The sequence below is a fragment of the Oncorhynchus tshawytscha genome, linkage group LG13, assembly GCF_018296145.1.
Source record: "Oncorhynchus tshawytscha isolate Ot180627B linkage group LG13, Otsh_v2.0, whole genome shotgun sequence".
Taxonomy (NCBI): Eukaryota; Metazoa; Chordata; class Actinopteri; order Salmoniformes; family Salmonidae; genus Oncorhynchus; species Oncorhynchus tshawytscha.
The window spans coordinates 14968824-14991225 of NC_056441.1; the positions used below are offsets into that span (position 1 = coordinate 14968824).

General features: G+C 44.9%; 1 pseudogene; it reads left to right on the plus strand.

Moving 5' to 3' along the window:
* LOC112265801 overlaps positions 1-22402 on the plus strand; it is a 294298-nt pseudogene that overhangs the window by 103639 nt on the left and 168257 nt on the right.

Below are 22402 nucleotides of genomic sequence, written 5' to 3' on the forward strand. Positions count from 1 at the left end.
TAGGGATGACCAGGGATGTTCTCTTGATAAGTGTGTGAATTGGACCATTTTCCTGTCCTGCTAAGCATTCAAAATGTAATGAGTACTTTTGGGTGTCAGGGAAAATGTATGGAGTAAAAAGTACATTATTTTCTTTAGGAATGTAGTGAAGTAAAAGTAGTCAAAAATATCAATAGTAAAGTGCAGATGGCCCAAAACACTCCTTAAGTAGTACTTTAAAGTATTTTTACTTAAGTACTTTACACCACTGCCTGTCTCTCTTCTCTCTCAGTTGATGTGTGGTGATTCATTTCTGAGTAACCCCCCTTTCCTCTCTATTGTACTCCCTGTTTCTCTCTCCTCTCTCCTTCTCTCCTCTCTCCTTCTCTCCTCTCTCCTTCTCTCCTTCTCTCCTTCTCTCCTCTCTCCTTCTCTCCTCTCTCCTTCTCTCCTTCTCTCCTCTTTCCTTCTCTCCTCTCTCCTTCTCTCCTCTCTCCTTCTCTCCTCTATCCTTCTCTCCTCTATCCTTCTATCCTCTCCTCTCATTCTCTCCTCTATCCCTCTCTCTCCTCTATCCCTCTCTCCTCTATCCCTCTTTCCTCTATCCCTCTCTCCTCTATCCCTGTCGCTCCTCTATCCCTCTCTCTCCTCTCTCCCCCTCTCTCATTTCTCTCTCTGTCTCTCTGTCTGTCTCTGTCTGTCTCTGTCTCTCTGTCTCTCTGTCTCTCTGTCTCTCTCTCTCTCTCTCTCTCTCTGTGGATCAGGAGTGATGAGTCATACCTGGGTTAATATTATTCTCCCCATGCTGAGGGAAGTGTCTTGTAGTTTTACACGGTCTTCTCCCCCCACTACCAACACGGAATCACAGATCTGTAATCCCTAGTAAAGCTTTTCCATTATCACTAGTAAAGCTCCCCACCCAACTGTCTGCAAGATGGTATGTTTGTTTTAAATGCTTTTCTCAGGGGACTGTCAGTGTCTGGGCTAACTGCTTGGTTCAGGGGACTGTCAGTGTCTGGACTAAATGCTTTGTTCAGGGGACTGTCAGTGTCTGGACTAAATGCTTTGTTCAGGGGACTGTCAGTGTCTGGACTAAATGCTTTGTTCAAATGGGGGGACTGTCAGTGTCTGGACTAAATGCTTTGTTCAGGGGACTGTCAGTGTCTGGGCTTTGTTCAACTGTCTTGGTTCAGGGGACTGTCAGTGTCTGGACTAAATGCTTTGTTCAGGGGACTGTCAGTGTCTGGACTAAATGCTTTGTTCAGGGGACTGTCAGTGTCTGGACTAAATGCTTTGTTCAGGGGACTGTCAGTGTCTGGACTAAATGCTTTGTTCAGGGGACTGTCAGTGTCTGGACTAAATGCTTTGTTCAGGGGACTGTCAGTGTCTGGACTAAATGCTTTGTTCAGGGGACTGTCAGTGTCTGGACTAAATGCGCAGCAGGAAATGCAATCTTGTAGTGTATTCAAGGTTTTAAGTATTCTAACATTTGTCATTTTGATTTGCCGTAACAAAAAATGTATCAACCTCTACAAAAATGAAATATTATCAACATAATGATTTGACATGTCTTGTTGCTGCGGGATTCTTTTCTGTGTGTCAGTCTGACTCAGTAACTGTGTGAAGGATGAAGTGAAGACCACCCCACAGTGCTCTCTGGAGCGACCTGCCTTCCTGGGAGACAGATAGCAACACTGGGAAGGAATTCCTGTTGGCCAATCAAATGTCTATTTACCAACTCATCAAAACAATACACTGTATAATGATGGTGATGAATGAAAGAGGTTAGTTAGAGAAGCCATAAAGAGATTGTCTACCAATTCCCATGCCATGTGTATTTCTCCCATTTACGGAACTACTCATGTGGAAAACAGAAACATGCTGACGTGATGATCAGTGTCTCTGTATGAGGCGAGAGTGGCCCTTAGCTTCAGAGACTGAGTCATCTGCAGATCATCAGCTTTTTAGAGTAGGCTATCCACAATCACAATGGTTGTGCTCTCCATGATGATAAACACCTTCTTCAAAGGCAGGGCAGTGATACTGAGTAGTGAGAATAGTGCCGGCTCTGAAACTCAAGGACCTATTGTTGGCCTGGCTCAAGGCCCTTTCACTCTTTGTGTGGGTAATTGCACGTACGCATGCATGCCCACACACACACACACACATCACACACACTTTTGTATTTTGTGTCCTGCTCCCTTATCTATGCACACAGAACATTGGTGACTTTAGGGCTTCAAAGCTGAAAGGGTCTCATCATAGCGAGGCCGTGTTCAGTTTGATATAAATTCCTTTTCCTTTGGGTGAACAAGCAGCTCTCTGCTCCTCTCTGTGTGGCTCAGCCTTGTGTGCCGCCATTAGCTTAATGAGTCTAGGCACGCGTCCCAAATGACACCCTATTCCCTATATAGTGCAAATGTGCTCTCGTCAAAAGTAGTGCACTATATAGGGAATAGGGTGCCATTTGGGACACTGCTGAGCAATACTGTTTACACCTTGTCTTTACGAGTATTTTTGTTTGCATTTATTTACTTGCATTATTCCATTTGTCTAATGGACTCATCTGTCAGGTACCTGGTACATTCAGAAGTACTTGTCAGCGAGTGGTTGTGTTTCCATGTTTGCTTCCCAAATGCACACTATTCACTATATAGTGCACTTCTTTTGAACAGAGTATAGGGCTCTGGTGGAGTGTGCTATGTAGTGAATAAGGGGTGATTTGGGGAACATCCTGTGCAGTTCTTAATCACTTAGAACTGCCTCCAGGTTCAGCGGTAAAGACGCTGTTAACCTGCTGATTGGCCAATATACAGATGCATAACATTCCTCTCTGTGCTATTGTGTTGACGTTGATTAATGATCAGACACTGGGTGAGAAACCAATCACAGAGGAAAAATAAAGGTCTTTATTTAGCACAGTATTTCAAGGAAAATAAGGGCCAGATTTGTCTCTGGGGTTGGCTTAGTTTTTTTGATAAAGGGCCGAGGAGCAAACATTTAATGAATGTAGTTTGGGCTACATCTCAGATGGAACACTGACTGTGCTGGTGTTCATGCCATGTCACAACACTATCCATCCCCCGTAATAATCTGTTTCCCTGTGCCTCTCTCCATAGACGGCCATGGACCAAGTCCACATGCACTTCAGCCAGGCCATCCACAACACTGTGTTCCAGGTGGTCCTGGGATACGTGGAGCTCTGCATAGGCAACACCGACACAAGTTCCAGAAGATGCAGTACAGGGACCTCTGCACGGTAAGGATGCTAGCTAGCTACCTCCTCCTATCATCTTGGTTGGCAAGGCCAACCAAGACCTTACCTAGGATTTGTCTTCTTAGCACGGCCAACCAAGACCTTACCTAGGATTTGTGTCTTAGTTCTTCTTCTTATGTTATGTGCAGGGCCAGGTTTTTTTTAGCACCATTGTGACTACCTGGCCTGGTAAAACTTTGGGTCCTGGTATCAGGCTATGATTGGGACCAGAGTTTTTCCTGGTCAGGTCCCATTACCACAAAGAAAGGATTTCCTTGTTTGAAGTTCAGGTGACCAAGGAAAAACATCAGCCACTATTATGTAATATCTCGGTGACGATTTAATACTGTATCTTTAATAAGCTATCAGTCTGGTGCAGTAAACAAACATAGCGTCAATCTGTGGTGGAGTACAGCTTTGGACAGACTTGGAGAAGATCTTATAAGCTTGGCTAGATGCCCACTAAGGGAATTACCATATATTGTGTTGTTTATTAAAGAGCTAAAATAAAGGATTTAGGTCACACCAGTAGAAATCCCTGCTACTCCGTTGACTTGATAAACACTCAGACACACGACTCCCCAAGCGCTCATATTGTACTCTAACCAAGCAGAAAATGTCCCTCCTCTCTGAGGGAGAGAGGGATGGAGAGAATGAGACTCGTTCATTTTCTCAGTCCGGCGTTCTCAATCATAGACCTTTTTTATGAGATAAATGATCGTATTTAAGTGGACGAGAAATGGTCTCTTTTGAAAAGCAGCTGCTGAGTATTGGTGGTCTTATTTGACCAAATGCGCTCTGTCGCTCTCTCTCTCTCTCTCTCTCTCTCTCTCTCTCTCTCTCTCTCTCTCTCTCTCTCTCTCTCTCTCGCTCTCTCTCTCTCTCTGCCCAGAGCTTTGGTTGGGTCCAGACACCCAAATCACATTTACATGCTCATATAAAGCACCTGCAATCAGCAGGGCCATGCATCACAATTCCACAGAGTGAGTTGTCTTCTCTTCCTGAGCCATTTATTACCTTGCTGACACAGCTGAGTGGGGGAATCAAACGCTGTCACTCCCCCCTGTGTTGTTGTTTCTACCTTAACCACTAGATGGCGGAGCAGCTGTGGTTTGTATGAGATCTGGGACTCCTATGGGGAGAAGCACCAGAAACGTGGGTTGGAGGCTTTAATCAAGACAGGTTGAAGGACTAGGGCATCTTCTTGACTCTCTGCTTTAGAGCCTGGATTTATTAAAGGTGTTTCTGAGGATGGGAAGATCCCAATATCGGTCCCTTCCGTGGCAGAAAACTAGTTATGCTTCTAGTTCAATATTCTTAAACTACCCTCAAGTCTTAAACTGTCCTCAAGTCTACATGGAGCACAGTGCATAGTTTAAGTTTGCCTCACCAAGTACTAAAGCAGAGCTTCTAGATTTAAGTAGCAATTACTTTCACTCTCCCTCCTCACCGGGTGGGTTAGGGAGAGGGATTCATTCTGTTAATTATTGGTACCTGTGAGATCTAAATGTTTGGGGATTCTGTATAGGGATTGAGAGAAGCTGTATTATTAGCTAAGGGGGAAGCTAGAAGGGGATTGAGTAACGAGGCATTGATCTGTAACAGGCCGCTGAGGCATTGAGCTGTAACAGGCCGCTGAGGCATTGAGCTGTAACAGGCCGCTGGGGCATTGAGCTGTAACAGGCCGCTGAGGCATTGAGCTGTAACAGGCCGTTGAGCCATTGAGCTGTAACAGGCCGCTGAGCCATTGAGCTGTAACAGGCCGCTAAGCCATTGAGCTGTAACAGGCCATTGAGCTGTAACAGGCCGGTGAGCCATTGAGCTGTAACAGGCCGCTGAGGCATTGAGCTGTAACAGGCCGCTGAGGCATTGAGCTGTAACAGGCCGCTGAGCCATTGAGCTGTAACAGGCCGCTGAGCCATTGAGCTGTAACAGGCCATTGAGCTGTAACAGGCCATTGAGCTGTAACAGCAATTGAGCTGTAACAGGCCATTGAGCTGTAACAGGCCGCTGAGGCATTGAGCTGTAACAGGCCATTGAGCTGTAACAGGCCCCTGAGCCATTGAGCTGTAACAGGCCGCTGAGCCATTGAGCTGTAACAGACCATTGAGCCATTGAACTGTAACAGGCCCCTGAGGCATTGAGCTGTAACAGGCCATTGAGCTGTAACAGGTCATTGAGCTGTAACAGGCCCCTGAGGCATTGAGCTGTAACAGGCCATTGAGCTGTAACAGGCCGCTGAGCCATTGAGCTGTAACAGGCCATTGAGCTGTAACAGGCCGCTGAGCCATTGAGCTGTAACAGGCCATTGAGCTGTAACAGGTCATTGAGCTGTAGCAGGTCATTGAGCTGAAACAGGCCCCTGAGGCATTGAGCTGTAACAGGCCATTGAGCTGTAACAGGCCGCTGAGCCATTGAGCTGTAACAGGCAATTGAGCTGTAACAGGCCCCTGAGGCATTGAGCTGTAACAGGCCATTGAGCTGTAACAGGTCATTGAGCTGTAACAGGCTACTGAGCCATTGAGCTGTAACAGGCCATTGAGCTGTAACAGGCCGCTGAGCCATTGAGCTGTAACAGGCCGCTGAGCCTCCAACTTCTCTTTAACGTCAGTCTGCAGCATCGCCTGGCCGATTTCTGCGACTCCCCGACTCTTCTTCCCCTACTTTGGATTGATGGGGCGTGTCATGTTAGCATTGGGCTGCACGATGTATTGGCCTCCAAACAGGTAGAGCTATGCGCTAGCTAGCCTCACATATGTTTATCACTGTGAAGCTCGAACCTAACAAAGACAGATTGTGGACAGGCTGTTCCTTTGATGACACATGAGACTAGATAGGGGGCTCTTTTTCTCCACGGCTCCACACTCAGTGACTGGCAACTGGTTTTAAGGAAGATCAAATCTTTGTTATTACTTTGGCACCAGTTCCACTGGAAACTAAACAGAAAAGTTCTCTCCGTGTTTCTTTTAGAACAGGGGAGAATGGAGGAAAGCTGCTTTGTGAGAAATGTTTTTGTGATTTAATCTTCTGAGTGTCAATATGGATGTGTGGGGGAATGAGATAAATCTGTAGTACCTACACCGACCTGGGAAAGGCAGCAATACGCAACAAATTGTCTTGGAATAAGTCTTGAGACTTAGAAACTTCAGAAGAGAGAAAGGTTGCTTGGGGATTTAGGGACACTCTCTTGTCTACCACTCACTCCCTCGAGACCTTCCCCTGAAGGGTACATCATAAAATATATACAGGATAGTATGTAAATTGCACTCTCTACTGTCCTGAACTTTGCAATGAGTCGTTGAAATTAAAATTCAAGGGGTACACAGAAAGGTCAAATCATATTGTGAATCATTATTGGTCCCCTTCCCTGCTTCAGCCATCTTTCTTTCTCACTCACTCTTTCTCTCTCTGTTTGTCTGTCTGTCTGTCTGTCTGTCTGTTTTCCCCCCCTCTCCTGGACTCCCTTTCTGTGTCCCAAATGGCACCCTATTCACCTGCACTACGGTAATAGATGAAGATGTACAGATTACAGGCTTAGGCCTGGCTCGTAGTCGACGTTCCAATTCATCCCAAAGGTGTTTGATAGGGTTGAGGTCAAGGCTCTGTGCAGCCAGTCAAGTTCTTCCACACTGATCTTGGCAAACCAATTCTGTATGGATCTCGCTTTGTGCCTGGGGGGATTGTCATGCTGAAACTGGAAAGGGCCTTCCCCAAACTGTTGCCACAAAGTTGGAAGCACAGAATCATCTAGAATGTCATTGTTTGGTGTAGCGTTAACATTTCCCTTCACTGGAACTACGGGGCCTAGCCCAAAGCATGAAAAACAGCCCCAGATCATTATTCCTCCTCCACCAAACTTTAGAGTTGTCACTATGCATTGAGGCAGGTAGAGTTCTCCTGTCATCCGCCAAACCCAGATTTGTCCGTCGGACTGCCAGATGATGAAGCGTCCACTGCTCCAGAGTCCAATGGCGGCGAGCTTTACACCACTCCAGCCGACGCTTGGCATTGCGCATGGTGACCATTTCATGAAGCTCCCGACAAACAATTATTGTGCTGACGTTGTTTCCAGAGGCAGTTTGGAACTTGGTAGTGAGTGTTGCAACTGAGGACAGATGGTTTTACGCTCTATGCACTTTAGCACTCTGCGGTCCCGTTCTGTGAACTTGTGTGGCCTACCACTTCGCGGCTGAGCCGCTGTTGCTCCTAGACGTTTCCACTTCACAATAACAGCACTTACAGTTGACCGGGGCAGCTCTACCAGGACAGAAATGTGACAAACTGACTTGTTGGAAATGTGGCACCCTATGATGGTGCCACCCTATGATGGTGCCACGTTGAAAGCCAATGAGCTCTTCAGTATGGCCATTCTACTGTTAATGTTTGTCTATGGAGATTGCATGGCGGTGTGCTCGAATGTATACACCTGTCATCAACAGGTTTGGCTGAAATAGCCGAATCCACTCATTTGAAGGGGTGTCCACATACTGTTGGTAATGTAGTGTACCTTCAGAGTTGAAAGGGTATCTTATGTTATGATAATGGGGTTTGATAAGAATCATCTCTTTTTCAAAAAATATATTTTTGAAAGATTTTTTATTGAACAGATAGTGGGGAAATATATATAGAGAGGATCACAGTGGGTAAAGAGAGAGAGAGAGGATCACAGTGGGGAAAGAGAGAGAGAGGATCACAGTGGGTAAAGAGAGAGAGAGAGGATGACAGTGGGGAAAGAGAGAGAGAGGATGACAGTGGAGACAGAGAGAGAGAGGATCACAGTGGGTAAAGAGAGAGAGAGAGGATGACAGTGGAGACAGAGAGAGAGAGGATGACAGTGGGGAAAGAGAGAGAGAGAGGATCACAGTGGGTAAAGAGAGAGAGAGAGGATGACAGTGGGGAAAGAGAGAGAGAGGATGACAGTGGAGACAGAGAGAGAGAGGATGACAGTGGGGAAAGAGAGAGAGAGAGGATGACAGTGGAGACAGAGAGAGAGAGGATGACAGTGGGGAAAGAGAGAGAGAGGATGACAGTGGAGACAGAGAGAGAGAGGATGACAGTGGGGAAAGAGAGAGAGGATGACAGTTGGAGACAGAGAGAGAGAATGACAGTGGGGAAAGAGAGAGAGAGGATGACAGTGGAGACAGAGAGAGAGAGGATGACAGTGGGGAAAGAGAGAGAGGATGACAGTGGGGAAAGAGAGAGAGAGGATGACAGTGGGGAAAGAGAGAGAGGATGACAGTGGGGAAAGAGAGATGACAGTGGAGACAGAGAGAGAGAGGATGACAGTGGGGAAAGAGAGAGAGAGGATGACAGTGGGGAAAGAGAGAGAGAGGATGACAGTGGGGAAAGAGAGAGAGAGGATGACAGTGGAGACAGAGAGAGAGAGGATGACAGTGGGGAAAGAGAGAGAGAGGATGACAGTGGAGACAGAGAGAGAGGATGTCAGTGGGGAAAGAGAGAGAGAGGATGTCAGTGGGGAAAGAGAGAGAGAGGATGACAGTTGGAGAGGCGTTGTGTGAAAGGGCAGTAGGCTGGATTTAAACCTATACCTGCATTATCTCTTGACCAGCCAGGCCATATAAAGATAATATCTTCTTGATTACATCAACATTCTATCATCCCAACGTTCACTCACCTATTACAATCAGTATCTCGATTGTGTAACAAATTAAACGGTCCATTGTTCATGTGACGAACTGTGAAACCCTTAGTGGAGGTGAACCTTCCATGGCCTTTCAGCATTCAGATCAGCTTTCAAATGAGGCAACACAACATTATCAGCTCTCTGTCTCTCTCTCCTCTGTCTCTTTCTCCTCTGTCTTTCTCTCTCTCTCACAGTCCAATTCAAAGTGCTTTATTGGCGTGGTTGCCAAAGCATGTAAAACCGATTTTTTTTTTAACCTTTATTTAACCAGGCAAGTCAGTTAAGAACAAATTCTTATTTTCAATGACGGCCTAGGAACAGTGGGTTAACTGCCTGTTCAGAATGACAGATTTGTACCTTGTCAGCTTGGGGGTTTTGAACTCGCAAACTTCCGGTTACAAGTCCAACGCTCTAACTACTAGGCTACCCTGCCGCCCCATAGATGTTTCAAAATAATAGAAACATTTCACATGTTACATTAAGCTATGTACCGTGTGTAACAATGTGCAAATAGTTCAAGTAAAAAGGGGAAATAAATATGGGTTGTATTTACAATGGTGTTTGTGCTTCACTGGTTGCCCTTTTCTTGTGGCAACAGGTCACACATCTTGCTGCTGTGATGGCACACTTCAATATTTCACCCAATAGATATGGGAGTTTATCAAAATTAGATTTGTTCAAATTCATTGTGGGTCTGTGTAATCTGAGGGAAATATGTGTCTCTAATATGGTCATATATTTGGCAGGAGGTTAGGAAGTGCAGCTTGGTTTCCACCTCATTATGTGGGTAGTGTGCACATAGTCTGTATTCTCAAGAGCCAGGTCTGCCTATGTCGGCCTCTTTCAATAGCAAAGCTATGCTCACCAGCTGCGATACAGGTCTGCCTATAGCGGCCTCTCTCAATAGCAAAGCTATGCTCACCAGCTGCGATTCAGGTCTGCCTATGGCGGCCTCTCTCAATAGCCAAGCTATGCTCACCAGCTGCGATACAGGTCTGCCTATGGCGGCCTCTCTCAATAGCCAAGCTATGCTCACCAGCTGCGATACAAAAAGGTGTTTATCTTCTTGTGTAACAGCATCAATAAACAATTCAACGCTGGGGCCGTTTGTTGTGTTCTCTCATTTACATAAAGGAGGTCTGCTTTCATTTACATTGATGTTCCCAGATTTCCAGGCATGGACGCTCAAGTCTGGTTTTATTTCCCTCTCACTCTCACAGTCTCTCTCTCTATCTCTCACAGTCTCTCTCTCTCTCTGTCCTGTGTTTTGTGCTTGCATCATTATTGAGTGAAACTGATACTTTCTCCAAACACATAACCCAGTATCTCCCTCCCTTCCAGCTGCGATAGAAAAAGGGTGTTTATCTTCTTGTATAACAGCATCAATAAACAACTCAATGCTGGGGCCGTTTGTTGTGTTCTCTCATTTATAAAGGTCTGCTTTCATTTGCATCGATGATCCCAGATTTCCAGGCCTGGAAGCTCATTTCTTGTGTCTTGCATTTTATATGCTGTTTCATATACTCTCATATTTAGTTTCTCTAAACTCAGTTTGTATTTATTTGTGCTTAAACTGAATGGAAGGTAGATTTTCAGCTAGCAGTCATTCATGTATCTCAGATTAAACAGACACTGTTGTTTGTGTCTTCCAAATTGTCCTTGGCATGGAGTTAATGAGGTGATTTATTCTAGCATGGTATGATGATTCACCCACTCTAGCTCGTAACAACGTTCACATCTCAAGCTGTCTAGGTACAATAGTGTTATCCAGGCTTTCAGTAATTAATATTTCAATGTGCCAGATTGGTCTGCACTTCACTCATCACCACGGTAACACCAGATGAGTTTATCTAGTGCTCTGGTAGGCGATGAAGTCTCAGGAAAAGGCTGAGGAACATTTCCCATATGGTACAGCAGGGGACTTTGAATTCCTCCTGACCCTTAGCTCTGTGAGAGATGCACCAATGATCACTGAGAGCAGAAGAGAGACGTGGGAGAAAGAGCGGCATTTGCTGAGTAACACAGTGAAGTGTGAATTAAACCAATGAAAAGGAGAGAGTTGCTCAGTCTGCATGTAGCCTTCTATACTGTAATCAGTGGCACAAGCAGAGAAAGAGAAGCATCGTGCATGGTGGCTGAACATGAAAGCCCTCCATGCTGGAGCACTACCGCTGTGTCACGCTGCCACACATGGTCACCCGCTCTGAGCATCATACTCTATAAGGCCTTTCTGTAATGGCCGGTTGTGTGCCCTCCTTGCAAGTCATATAGCCAGGAATGACTGATGGTTTGTTAAAGACCATGGTACTATGATTTTTTTTGTACTCAGAGGAGTTGTCTTGGTAAATGACACAAGTGTTTTTGTTTCAACAACAGGGCAGAACAGGGCAGCACAGCTAGCCAATAAATGTACACAGAGAGCTAACATTAATAATATGCATGTACAGTCGTGGCCTAAATTTTTGAGAATGACACAAATATAAATTTTTACCAAGTCTGCTGCCTCAGTTTGTAAGATGGCAATTTGCATATACTCCAGAATGTTATGAAGAGTGATCAGATGAATTGCAAAGTCACTCTTTGCCATGCAAATGAACTGAATCCCCAAAAAACATTTCCACTGCATTTCAGCCCTGCCACAAAAGGACCAGCTGACATCATGTCAGTGATTCTCTCGTTAACACAGGTGTGAGTGTTGACAAGGACAAGGCTGGAGATCACTCTGTCATGCTGATTGAGTTTGAATAACAGACTGGAAGCTTCAAAGGGAGGGTGGTGCTTGGAGTCATTGTTCTTCCTCTGTCAATCATGGTTACCTGCAAGGAAACACATGCCATCATCATTGATTTGCACAAAAAGGGCTTCACAGGCAAGTATATTGCTGCCAGTAAGATTGCACCTAAATCAACCATTTATCGGATCATCAAGAACTTCAAGGAGAGCGGTTCAATTGTTGTGAAGAAGGCTTCAGAGTGCACAAGAAAGTCCAGCAAGCGCCAGGACCGTCTCCTAAAGTTGTTTCAGCTGCGGGATCGGGGCACCACCAGTCCAGAGCTTGCTCAGGAATGGCAGCAGGCAGGTGTCTCCAGGAAAAACATCAGGGACAGACTGATATTCTGCAAAAGTTACAGGGATTGGACTGCTGAGGACTGGGGTAAAGTCATTTTCTCTGATGAATCCCCTTTCCGATTGTTTGGGGCATCCGGAAAAAAAGTTTGTCCAGAGAAGACAAGGTGAGCGCTACCATCAGTCCTGTGTCATGCCAACAGTAAAGCATCCTGAGACCATTCATGTGTGGGGTTGCTTCTCAGCCAAGGGAGTGGGCTCACTCACAATTTTGCCTAAGAACACAGCCATGAATAAAGAATGGTACCAACACATCCTCCGAGAGCAACTTCTCCCAACCATCCAGGAACAGTTTGGTGACGAACATTGCCTTTTCCAGCATGATGGAGCACCTTGCCATAAGGCAAAAGTGATAACTAAGTGGCTCGGGGAACAAAACATCGATATTTTGGGTCCATGGCCAGGAAACAGACCTTAATCAGACCTTAATCCCATTGAGAACTTGTGGTCAATCCTCAAGAGGCGGGTGGACAAACAAAAACCCACAAATTCTGACAAACTCCAAGCATTGATTATGCAAGAATGGGCTGCCATCAGTCAGGATGTGGCCCAGAAGTTAATTGACAGCATTACAGGGCGGATTGCAGCGGTCTTAAAAAAGAAGTGTCAACACTGCAAATAATGACTCTGTGTATCAACGTCATGTAGTTGTCAATAAAAGCCTTTGACACTTATGAAATGCATGTAATTATACTTCAGTATTCTATAGTAACATCTGACAAAAATATCTAAACACTGAGGCAGCAGACTTTGTGTAAATTAATATTTGTGTCATTCTCAACACTTTTGGCCACGACTGTAAATCTCTCATGGCTCAAAGTGGAGGAAAGATTGACTTCATCACTAATTGTTTTTGTAAGAAGCTGTGACAAGCTGTGTGCTAGTAGCTTAAACAGACACCTCGGTGCACACAGCTTGTCAAAACGTCTCAGACAACCATGCATACCCCACAAGACATGCCACCAGCTTCTGACATAGTTTGATTTTGTCGTGAAACATCACTGTAACTGAGGTGTGGGCAGTGCAGTGGCCTGCCAGTGTTGCCACCATGACTGAATGAATGTGTTGTATTGTCCTTGAGAAGGCTAGCTGCACATTGATGAAGGAGAAGGAGGAGGAGATGATGTTGTGCTTTGCTGGCTCGGCAGATCTGCAGATTGCTGACTAGTAGGCAGTAGGCAGGGTGCCGTTTTTTTCCCATCCTCTGCAGTTTGGGAAAGCACTATGATCACATCTCAAAATGGAAGTGAATCAGCTAAAAAAAGGACAGGAATTTAAGCCACCTCATCTCCCTCCGACCCTAGCCGCCCCAAAACACTGTACTCAGCTCTCTGTCTGAATGATCCAGTGATCGGACTCCAGTGCCTCTCCATACATCAAATCCAACCTGCCCTCTGGCGGTGTAGAGAATACTCTCTGGAGATAAAACACCCAGCTGGGACCTTACCCGGAGCAGGTGTAGTGTCTGTGTGTGTCCAGCTGGCTGTTCCTCTGGTCTGCCCGGCTGAGGCTAACCCCCTGGGGGGGGGCTTGGAAGGAAGACCTACTAAAGATCACAGAGGCCCTGCGACCCCTTTCTCCTGCCAACTAGTCCCAGTTGCCTGGCAATGTGCTGTGATATTTCCTACCATAGCAGGAGAGCATCACCATCAAATGGCAGGGCTGGACCATTGATAGTCCTCTAGGATGTGGATCACTAATTTAACACTTTGATAACAGGTAGCCACTGGGGTTGGATGGGGGAGGCAATTTACTTTTGTCTCCTCAATCTGAGATATTAAACATGGTACACAGTGCCTTCTGAAAGTATTCATACCCCTGGACTTATTCCACATCTTGTTGCATTACAAACACAGAAATATCTCATTTACATAAGTATTCACACCTCTTTGCTATGATGCTCCAAATTGAACTCCGGTGCATCCAATTTCCTTTGATCATCCCTTGATGTCGCTGCAACTTGATTGGAGTCCACCTGTGGCCAATTCAGTTGTTTGGACATTATTTAGAAAGGAACACACCTGTCTATATAAGGTCCCACAGTTGACAGTGCATGTCAGAGCAGAAACTATACCATTAAGTTCAAGGAACTGTAGAATTGTGATGAGGCATATATCTGGGAAGGGTATAAAACAGTTTCTAGAGTGTGTTGAACGTTTCCAAGGACACAGTGGTCTCCATGATTGGGAAATTGAAAGAATATGGAACTACCCAGACAATATTTGCAGTGCCTAGAGCTGGCTGTCCAACCAAACTGAGAAACTGGGCAAGAAGAACCTTGGTCAGGGAGGTGACCAAGAACTCAATAACCACTCTGACAGAACTACAGAGTTCCTTGACTGAGATTGGAGAATATGCCAGAAAGACTCTATAGCACTTCACCAATCTGGGAGAGTGACCAGACGGAAGCCACTCCTGAAAAAAAGACACGTGACAGCACGGCTGGAGTTTTGCAAAAAGGCACGTGAAAGACTCTGGGAGCATAAGGCAACAGATTCTGTGGACTGATGAGACAAAAATGTAAGTCTTGGGTCTGAATGCATAGCGCTGTCTGGATAAAACCAGGCACAGCTTATCACCTGTCTAACACGATCCCTACCTTGAAGCGTGGTGGCAGCATCATGCTATGGGGATGCTTTTCAGCGGCACGGACTGGGAGACTGGTAAGGATAGAGGGAACATTGAATGGAGCCAAATACAGGAAAATCCTTGATGAGAACCTACTTCCGAGTGGAAACAACCTTAGACAGGGGCGAAGATTTTACGGTCCAACAAGACAATGATCCCAAGCACACAGCCAAAGCAACACTGGAATGGCTTCAGAACAAGAATGTGAAAGTCCTTGTGACCCAGCCAAAGCCCAGACTTGAATCCCATTGAAAATCTGTGGAAAGACTTGAAGATTGCTGTTCACCGCCACTCCCCATCTAACTTAACAGAGCTTGAGAAAATCTGTGAGGAAGAAAATCCCAAAATCCAGACGACTCAAAGCTGTAGTCGCCACCAAAGATAGATCTACAAAGTATTGACTCAGGGGTGTGAATACTTATGCAAATTAAATATGTCTGTATTTCATTCTCAATACATTTGCAAAGATTTCTAAAAACATGTTTTCACTTTGTCATTATGGGGTATTGTGTGTAGATGGGTGAGATTTTTATTTATTTAATCCATTTTAGATTCAGTCTGTAACACAACAAAAGGTGGAATAAGTCAAGGGGTATGAATACATTCTAAAGGCACTGAATCATGCTTTTGAAATCTGGAAGTATTATTGGTGACATATTGTCTTGGGATTAACCCGTTTTTGTCTCCAAGAATAGCAAAATTCTCATAATATCCCACAGTAAAGGAATGCTTGACACATCAGTGACACGCTGTTATTGCTTCTAAGTATGGTGGCAGGCATTAGAAAGATATGGAATTGGCTGAGATGAAATGGTCAGCTGTGTGTGTCTGTGTGATATTGTGTGTACTGAGGCGTGAGAGGAGAGGCGTGATTGTTTTAGGCTGCTATAGCTGCTCCTCTATTAGGCTCTGTGTTGTCTGATATTAGCTCCATCTCAAACATCTCACGAGGGGACAGACAGCGTCAACATCCACAAACTCACTGATTGCATCACATGATGCCATACTAGGTTATTGGTAAGGGCAGCCAGGAACTTGGCAAACTGTAGCAAAACACTTTGCAACAAACGTTTTTGCAGCTAAAACAAGTGTTTCTTATTGGACAAGTTTACATTAGTCCCTCCCCGTTTTACTTCCATTTGGTTCCCTGTGAATACACCCCATGTGCTGGGTGGCTTGTTCGTAGGTGACTTTTAAATAGTCCATGTGTGAGACATGGTCATGTGACCATTTCACCCCATGATACCAGTGTTTGTGTAAATCTAAAAAATATTTTCCCATCAGAATAATTTGTCTGTTGTCTTTTTTGGGGGGGATTTATTTTTTAGAAGGGTTTATTCTACACTTCGGGAGGACTATAGTTAAGCTGCTTCGTGTCTGTTTATTGTGGTTTAACTACTCAGCTAATTGTCCCAGTGACTGTTGTTGAATGTTAATGTGAGAGGTTTTACCAACTGAACAACTCATTGCTAATGAGTATCCTGCACGGGGAAACGTTTTATAGGGGTGCATCCCTTCATTATTCCAGCACATACAGATGACGTTTATTTTCCCCTGCCCCTGTTCCTGCCCATTTGATACATTTTAAATCTAAACACATTTGACATATTAGTAAAGATTCATTGAGAATAGTCGGGTGAAAATAAGATCACTTGATGAGAGAACAGCTGTGCAGCCTGAGGCAAGGAACAGAGCTCAAGCTTTTTTTGTGACTTTCTCAAATCATCAATAGCCTTTAGTTGCACCATGCAGCCTATTATGTTCTGATTTCTAACACATTCTTAGGTCTGTATCATTCGCATCTAAGTTGACTAATAATTCTAAATCTAGCATATTTATGTTTACTTTTACGCTCAAAATAGCAACTTCATATGCACATTCGCTCCGGAATGGGAAAAATATCCTTTGTATTTTATTCAGCTAGGTTAAATTATATTCTTCTTACTATAAAATCATATAATATAAAAGACTGGCATGGGACTTATAAGCATATCTTGTCAGCTAAATGTACAAGCCTACATGGAGCATTGAGCATAGTCAGATAACATACAGTAGGCCAACTCATTCTGTTCTTCTTTGTATCATAATGTTTCTTTAGACCTGACTAAAATAAATATTGGATTTATTGTGATGGTCTACATTCAATTGATTGATCTCATTATTTATGAGACTTTTTAAATGTACAGTAGACGTTGCCAAGGCGCGCGTCAGTGGCTTATATGCATCTTGTATGCTTGGATGCCTAAAGATTCTAAACGTGTTTATTAACTTCTTGGATATAGGGGGCGCTCTTTTAATTTATGGATTAAAAAAACGTGCCCGTTTAAAGCGCAATATTTTGTCACGAAAAGATGCTCGACTATGCATATAATTGACAGCTTTGGAAAGAAAACGCTCTGACGTTTCCAAAACTGCAAAGATATTATCTGTGAGTGCCACAGTACTCATGCTACAGGCGAAACCAAGATGAAACTTCAAACAGGAAATGAGCAGAATTTTTGAGGCTCTGTTTTCCATTGTCTCCTTATATGGCTGTGAGTGCGCCAGGAATGAGCCTGCCCTTTCTGTCGTTTCCCCAAGTTGTCTGCAGCATTGTGACGTATTTGTAGGCATATCATTGGAAGATTGGCCATAAGAGACTACATTTACCAGGGATCCGCCCGGTGTCCTTTGTCTAAATTGGTGCGTAATCTTCAACTGGAGGCATTTTCCCATGAGATTCAGAGGAGAACGCACACTTCCACGAACGATATATCATCGAAGAGATATGTGAAAAACACCTTGAGGATTGATTCTAAACAACGTTTACCATGTTTCAGTCGATATTATGGAGTTAATTTGGAAAAAAGTTTGGCGTTTTGATGACTGAATTTTCGGGGTTTTTTGGTAGCCAAACGTGACGCACCAAACGGAGCGATTTCTCCTAAACAAATAATCTTTCAGGAAAAACTGAACATTTGCTATCTAACTGAGAGTCTCCTCAACGGCATCTCGAAACGCACAACTAGTTGATCTTTGTCACGGATGGGCTATTGCAGCAGAAGACCACACCAGGTTCCATCAGTTAAAAACAAGAAAAAGTGACTCCAGTGGGCACGCAATCACCAACACTGGACAAATGAGGAGTGGAAAAACATTGCCTTGTCCAACGAATCCCAGTTCCTATTGTGTCATGCTGATGGCAGAGTCAGAATTTGGTGTAAACAGCATGAGTCCATGGCCCCATCCGGCCTGGTGTCAACGGTACAGGCTGGTGGTAGTAATGTACTGGATTGGGGATGCACATTTGGTCCTTTGAAACCAATTGAGCAATGAACACCATAGCGTATCTGAACTTTGTTGCTGATAAAACCCAATAGAATATATTTTGGATGAGATGGGGCTCCCGAGTGGCGCAGCAGTCTAAGGCACTGCATCTCAGTGCTAGAGGTGTCACTAGAGACCCTGGTCGGATCAAGTCAAGCGAAACATGAAGCCGCACCAATGTGTAGGAGGAAACACCGTCCAACTGACAACCGTGTCAGCGTGCATGTGCCCGGCGCACCACAGGAGTCGCTAGAGCGCGATGGGACAAGGACATCCTGGCCGGCCAAACATTCCCCTAACCCGGACGACGCTGGGCCAATTGTGCACTGCCTCATGGGTTTCCCGGGTTGCGTCTGACTGCGACACAGACCGGGATCGAACCCGGATCTGTAGTGACGCCTTTAGCACTGCAATGCAGTGCCTTAGACCGCTATGCCAGTCAGGAGGCTCAGAGGGCTCAGAGGGCTCTATGTTAGTATTACCTTCCCCTCGGTTTCAACATTTTTTTTTTTTTTTTACATTTAACCAAACTCATGGGGTGGGGTCACTGAATGATATCATTCACTCGACTCGCTGTTTGCGATTGTGAATTCTCTCACCCAGAGGCACTCGGAGAAAGAGTTTGGCAGCCTGTTGGGTCTGAGCAGCCGGGTGGGTCTGGCAGCCGGGTGGGTCTGGCAGCCTGAACCCTGGCTTCCTCTAATTTACAGGCTGGCGGTAAACTCTGAGAGGGGAGTGAGAGACGGCTGCAATACATAAATTGATCCGTAACCCTTCGCTCCTGTTAGCTTTCCCACAGCCAGGGTCAGTGTTGCTATGCACTGTTTGTCCCTGCAGAAACCCCTGGTGTGCGTGGCTTGCTGTCGGTAATTTACAGCTGCCTGGTAGAGGGAACAGGAGGTCTCACACGCGGAGCTATGTTTAAAACAATTGGCATCATAGAGCTTCTGGTGAGCGGCAGCAGACTCCTTTCAGAATGCAATGATGACTCTTTAGTCTCTGACGGTGTTGAAAACTATGGCTGGAGAAATGTTCCTTGATCTGTGTCAGGCCACGAGGTATGTAGCCTCGGAGCTCTGTGCACCGCTGGGCTTGATGGGGCGAGCCTCTCAATGCCAGCCATAGAGAGTTATGACGATGCTAGCTGCTATGTTGAGGTTGGCCAAAAAGTATTACTAGATTGCTTTGTGCCTGAAATTGTGCCACAAGAGGCAGGTCATGTTTTGATGGGCCTACTAAAGGTCTATGTACAATATAATACATTTCTTTGGACTTTTATTTTTTGGGGGGGTCAGGCACAAGGATTTTAATAGTGTTCGACGTTGTCGTCGATGTAATAGTTTCAGGTTCATTATTTGGACTGTTATATATCAAAGTTCTCCTTGATTATGGATGATCAGTAGAAATTTGTGGCCAATTACGTTCAGTGGCATTTCATCCTTTTCTGGCCTCTGACGGTTTGGGTGTTAAACAAACCCACCCTTATAGGCTACACATCAAGTCCTGAGGTCTAAAATAACTCCACAGAAATGGTTGTGAGCATATGTACATCTTTAGGTGCTGGGCTAATAATTGATGTCTGGCAATCACATCATTTCTTCATTGTGACCTCACAGGAAGAAAAAACAGGAAGTGTATCTAACACCTCTCTTTCTCTCCCACTCTCTTTTTCTCTCCCACTTAATTTCTCCCTCCCTCCCACTCTCTTTTTCCATTTTTGTCTCCATCTTTTCTGTGTCATCCACAGCACATCACTCCAGACAGCTACTTCCCCTGCCTGAGCGACCTGTGCAAGGCATTATGGGAGGTGATGCTCAGCTATCACCGGACCATGCAGTGGCACGAGGAGCGTGACAAGGAGGACTCCGCAACTGCCACAGGTACACCTGTCCCACCAATATCTAGCCCATCCCCTTAATTCAGCACAACACTAGGCCTTTGGCTGACCAATAGCCCCTCCCCTTTAATTCAGGCAAGCAACCACTAAAGCCCTTATTCACTGTCCACCCTCTAACCTCTCGTACTTCTATAGCCCTGATTCCCTTATTCTTAACACACCTAAAGCCCTGATTCCCTTAGGCTTAATACACCTAAAGCCCTGATTCCCTTAGGCTTAATACACCTAAATCCCTGATTCCCTTAGGCTTATTACACCTAAAGCCCTGATTCCCTTAGGCTTAATACACCTAAAGCCCTGATTCCCTTAGGCTTAATACACATAAAGCCCTGATTCCCTTAGGCTTAATACACATAAAGCCCTGATTCCCTTAGGCTTAATACACCTAAAGCCCTGATTCCCTTAGGCTTAATACACCTAAAGCCCTGATTCCCTTAGGCTTAATACACCTAAAGCCCTGATTCCCTTAGGCTTAATACACCTAAAGCCCTGATTCCCTTAGGCTTAATACACCTAAAGCCCTGATTCCCTTAGGCTTATTACACCAAAAGCCCTGATTTCCTTAGGCTTATTACACCTAAAGCCCTGATTCCCTTAGGCTTATTACACCTAAAGCCCTTATTCCCTTAGGCTTAATACACCTAAAGCCCTGATTCCCTTAGGCTTATTACACCTAAAGCCCTGATTCCCTTAGGCTTATTATACCTAAAGCCCTGATTCCCTTAGGCTTATTACACCTAAAGCCCTGATTGCCTTAGGCTTATTACACCTAAAGCCCCGATTGCCTTAGGCTTAATACACCTAAAGCCCCGATTGCCTTAGGCTTATTACACCTAAAGCCCTGATTGCCTTAGGCTTATTACACCTAAAGCCCTGATTCCCTTAGGCTTATTACACCTAAAGCCCTGATTCCCTTAGGCTTATTACACCTAAAGCCCTGATTGCCTTAGGCTTAATACACCTAAACGCCTGGAACATTCCATATAATAAAGATCCCTTCTTTAGCCGCCCTCACCTTCACGTTGTACAGTTCAGTTCGTCTTGCATTTCTGCTGCCGTAGTTTTCCCTCGTCCTCTAGAAGTTCTTAGAAGCTAGACACTTTTTATTAGCCACCCCTAAATCAATTTAAGCTGATTGTGTACAGAAATATATAAAAAAGAAAGGGGAGTTGACTTTCATTAGGGAAAAGGGGATAACTACAGTAGTTAGTTGCGCAACTGAATGAGTTCAACCTAAATGTGCCTTCCGCATTTAAGCCAACCCCTCTGAATCAGAGAGGTGCGTGGGGCTGCCTTAATTGACATCCAGGGGAGCAGTTTAGGGGGTGGTGGGGGTTAACTGCTTGGCTCAAGGGCAGAACGGCAGATTTTTCCACCTTGTTGGCTCGGGGTTTCAAATCAGCGATTTTTTGGGGGGTTAATCGCGTTTAACCGCTAAACTACCGGCCACCCCCATTACTGTCCCACAGACGTAAATCTGGAGATGGATTTGATTTCTAAGTATTGCATTTGACCTTTATAGAGAGCAGAGCTACTGTTTCAGGTTTATTGTTGAGTAAAGTTCTCTATTTCTGTAAGGCTCGACGCTGGTAGACGAGAAGCAAGTACAGGGAGTGAACATTTAATTAGCAACAATCATAGGACAGGACAGTGTCTGGACATGAACACATAACGACATTAATGCTGACACCGGGAACAAAGTGAGGAGCAGACCGAAATAGGGAAGTCAATCATCAAAGGAGTCCAGGTGAGTCCCATATTGTGCAGCTGCTCGTAATGATGGTGACAGGTGTGCGTAATAATGGCAGCCTGAGCGCCAGAGGGAGAGCGGGAGCACGCGTGACAATTTCTTCCTATTTTCAAATACTTTGTCAATCAGCAGTAGCTTTCACTCAAATGCAGAACTTGTCCTTTCTCTGTGGAAAAGGCGTGTCATTTCCTCCTTCTGTATGTTGGATTAATTAAGGAAATGGGCGATGACGAGTAGGACCATGATGCCTTATCCCCTGATCACAGCGATTGATGGATTTGGAAGTATTGCATTTGCCCTTTGTAGAGAGCAGAGCTACGGTACTGCCTTCTCGTCTGCCCACCTCATATAACGAAAATGGTTGTGAATACGCAGCGCTGCATTTGCACAGCCCACACAGCACACATTGGCGTGATGGTATGGGTAATTGAGGTTGAATTTTTTTCGCCGCACTTACCAGTGTGTTGATAGTCAAGTGGAATTTGTTTTCTAGTGTTGCTTCAGTGGCTCTCCCTCTTTCAGGCTGTCCATGTAGAAGGTCATTGAACCAACCAAGCCTGAAAGTGATAGGTGCTTGTGCTTTGTTGACGCCAACACACTGCTGACTTTGAAAAGTCACAGAGCCCTCCAAAGACCTCTTGAATCTAATGTTTCTAATGATTAATCTAATGATTAGATGATTAGATCCACACGATGGAGATAAATGGAGATAAACTGTGATATATAAACCTGTAAATATACAGTACATTTCCATTCCATTATCATGTTAATTTCAATTTAAGCGCTGTTTTGATTGATATTTGTAAGAGAAAAATA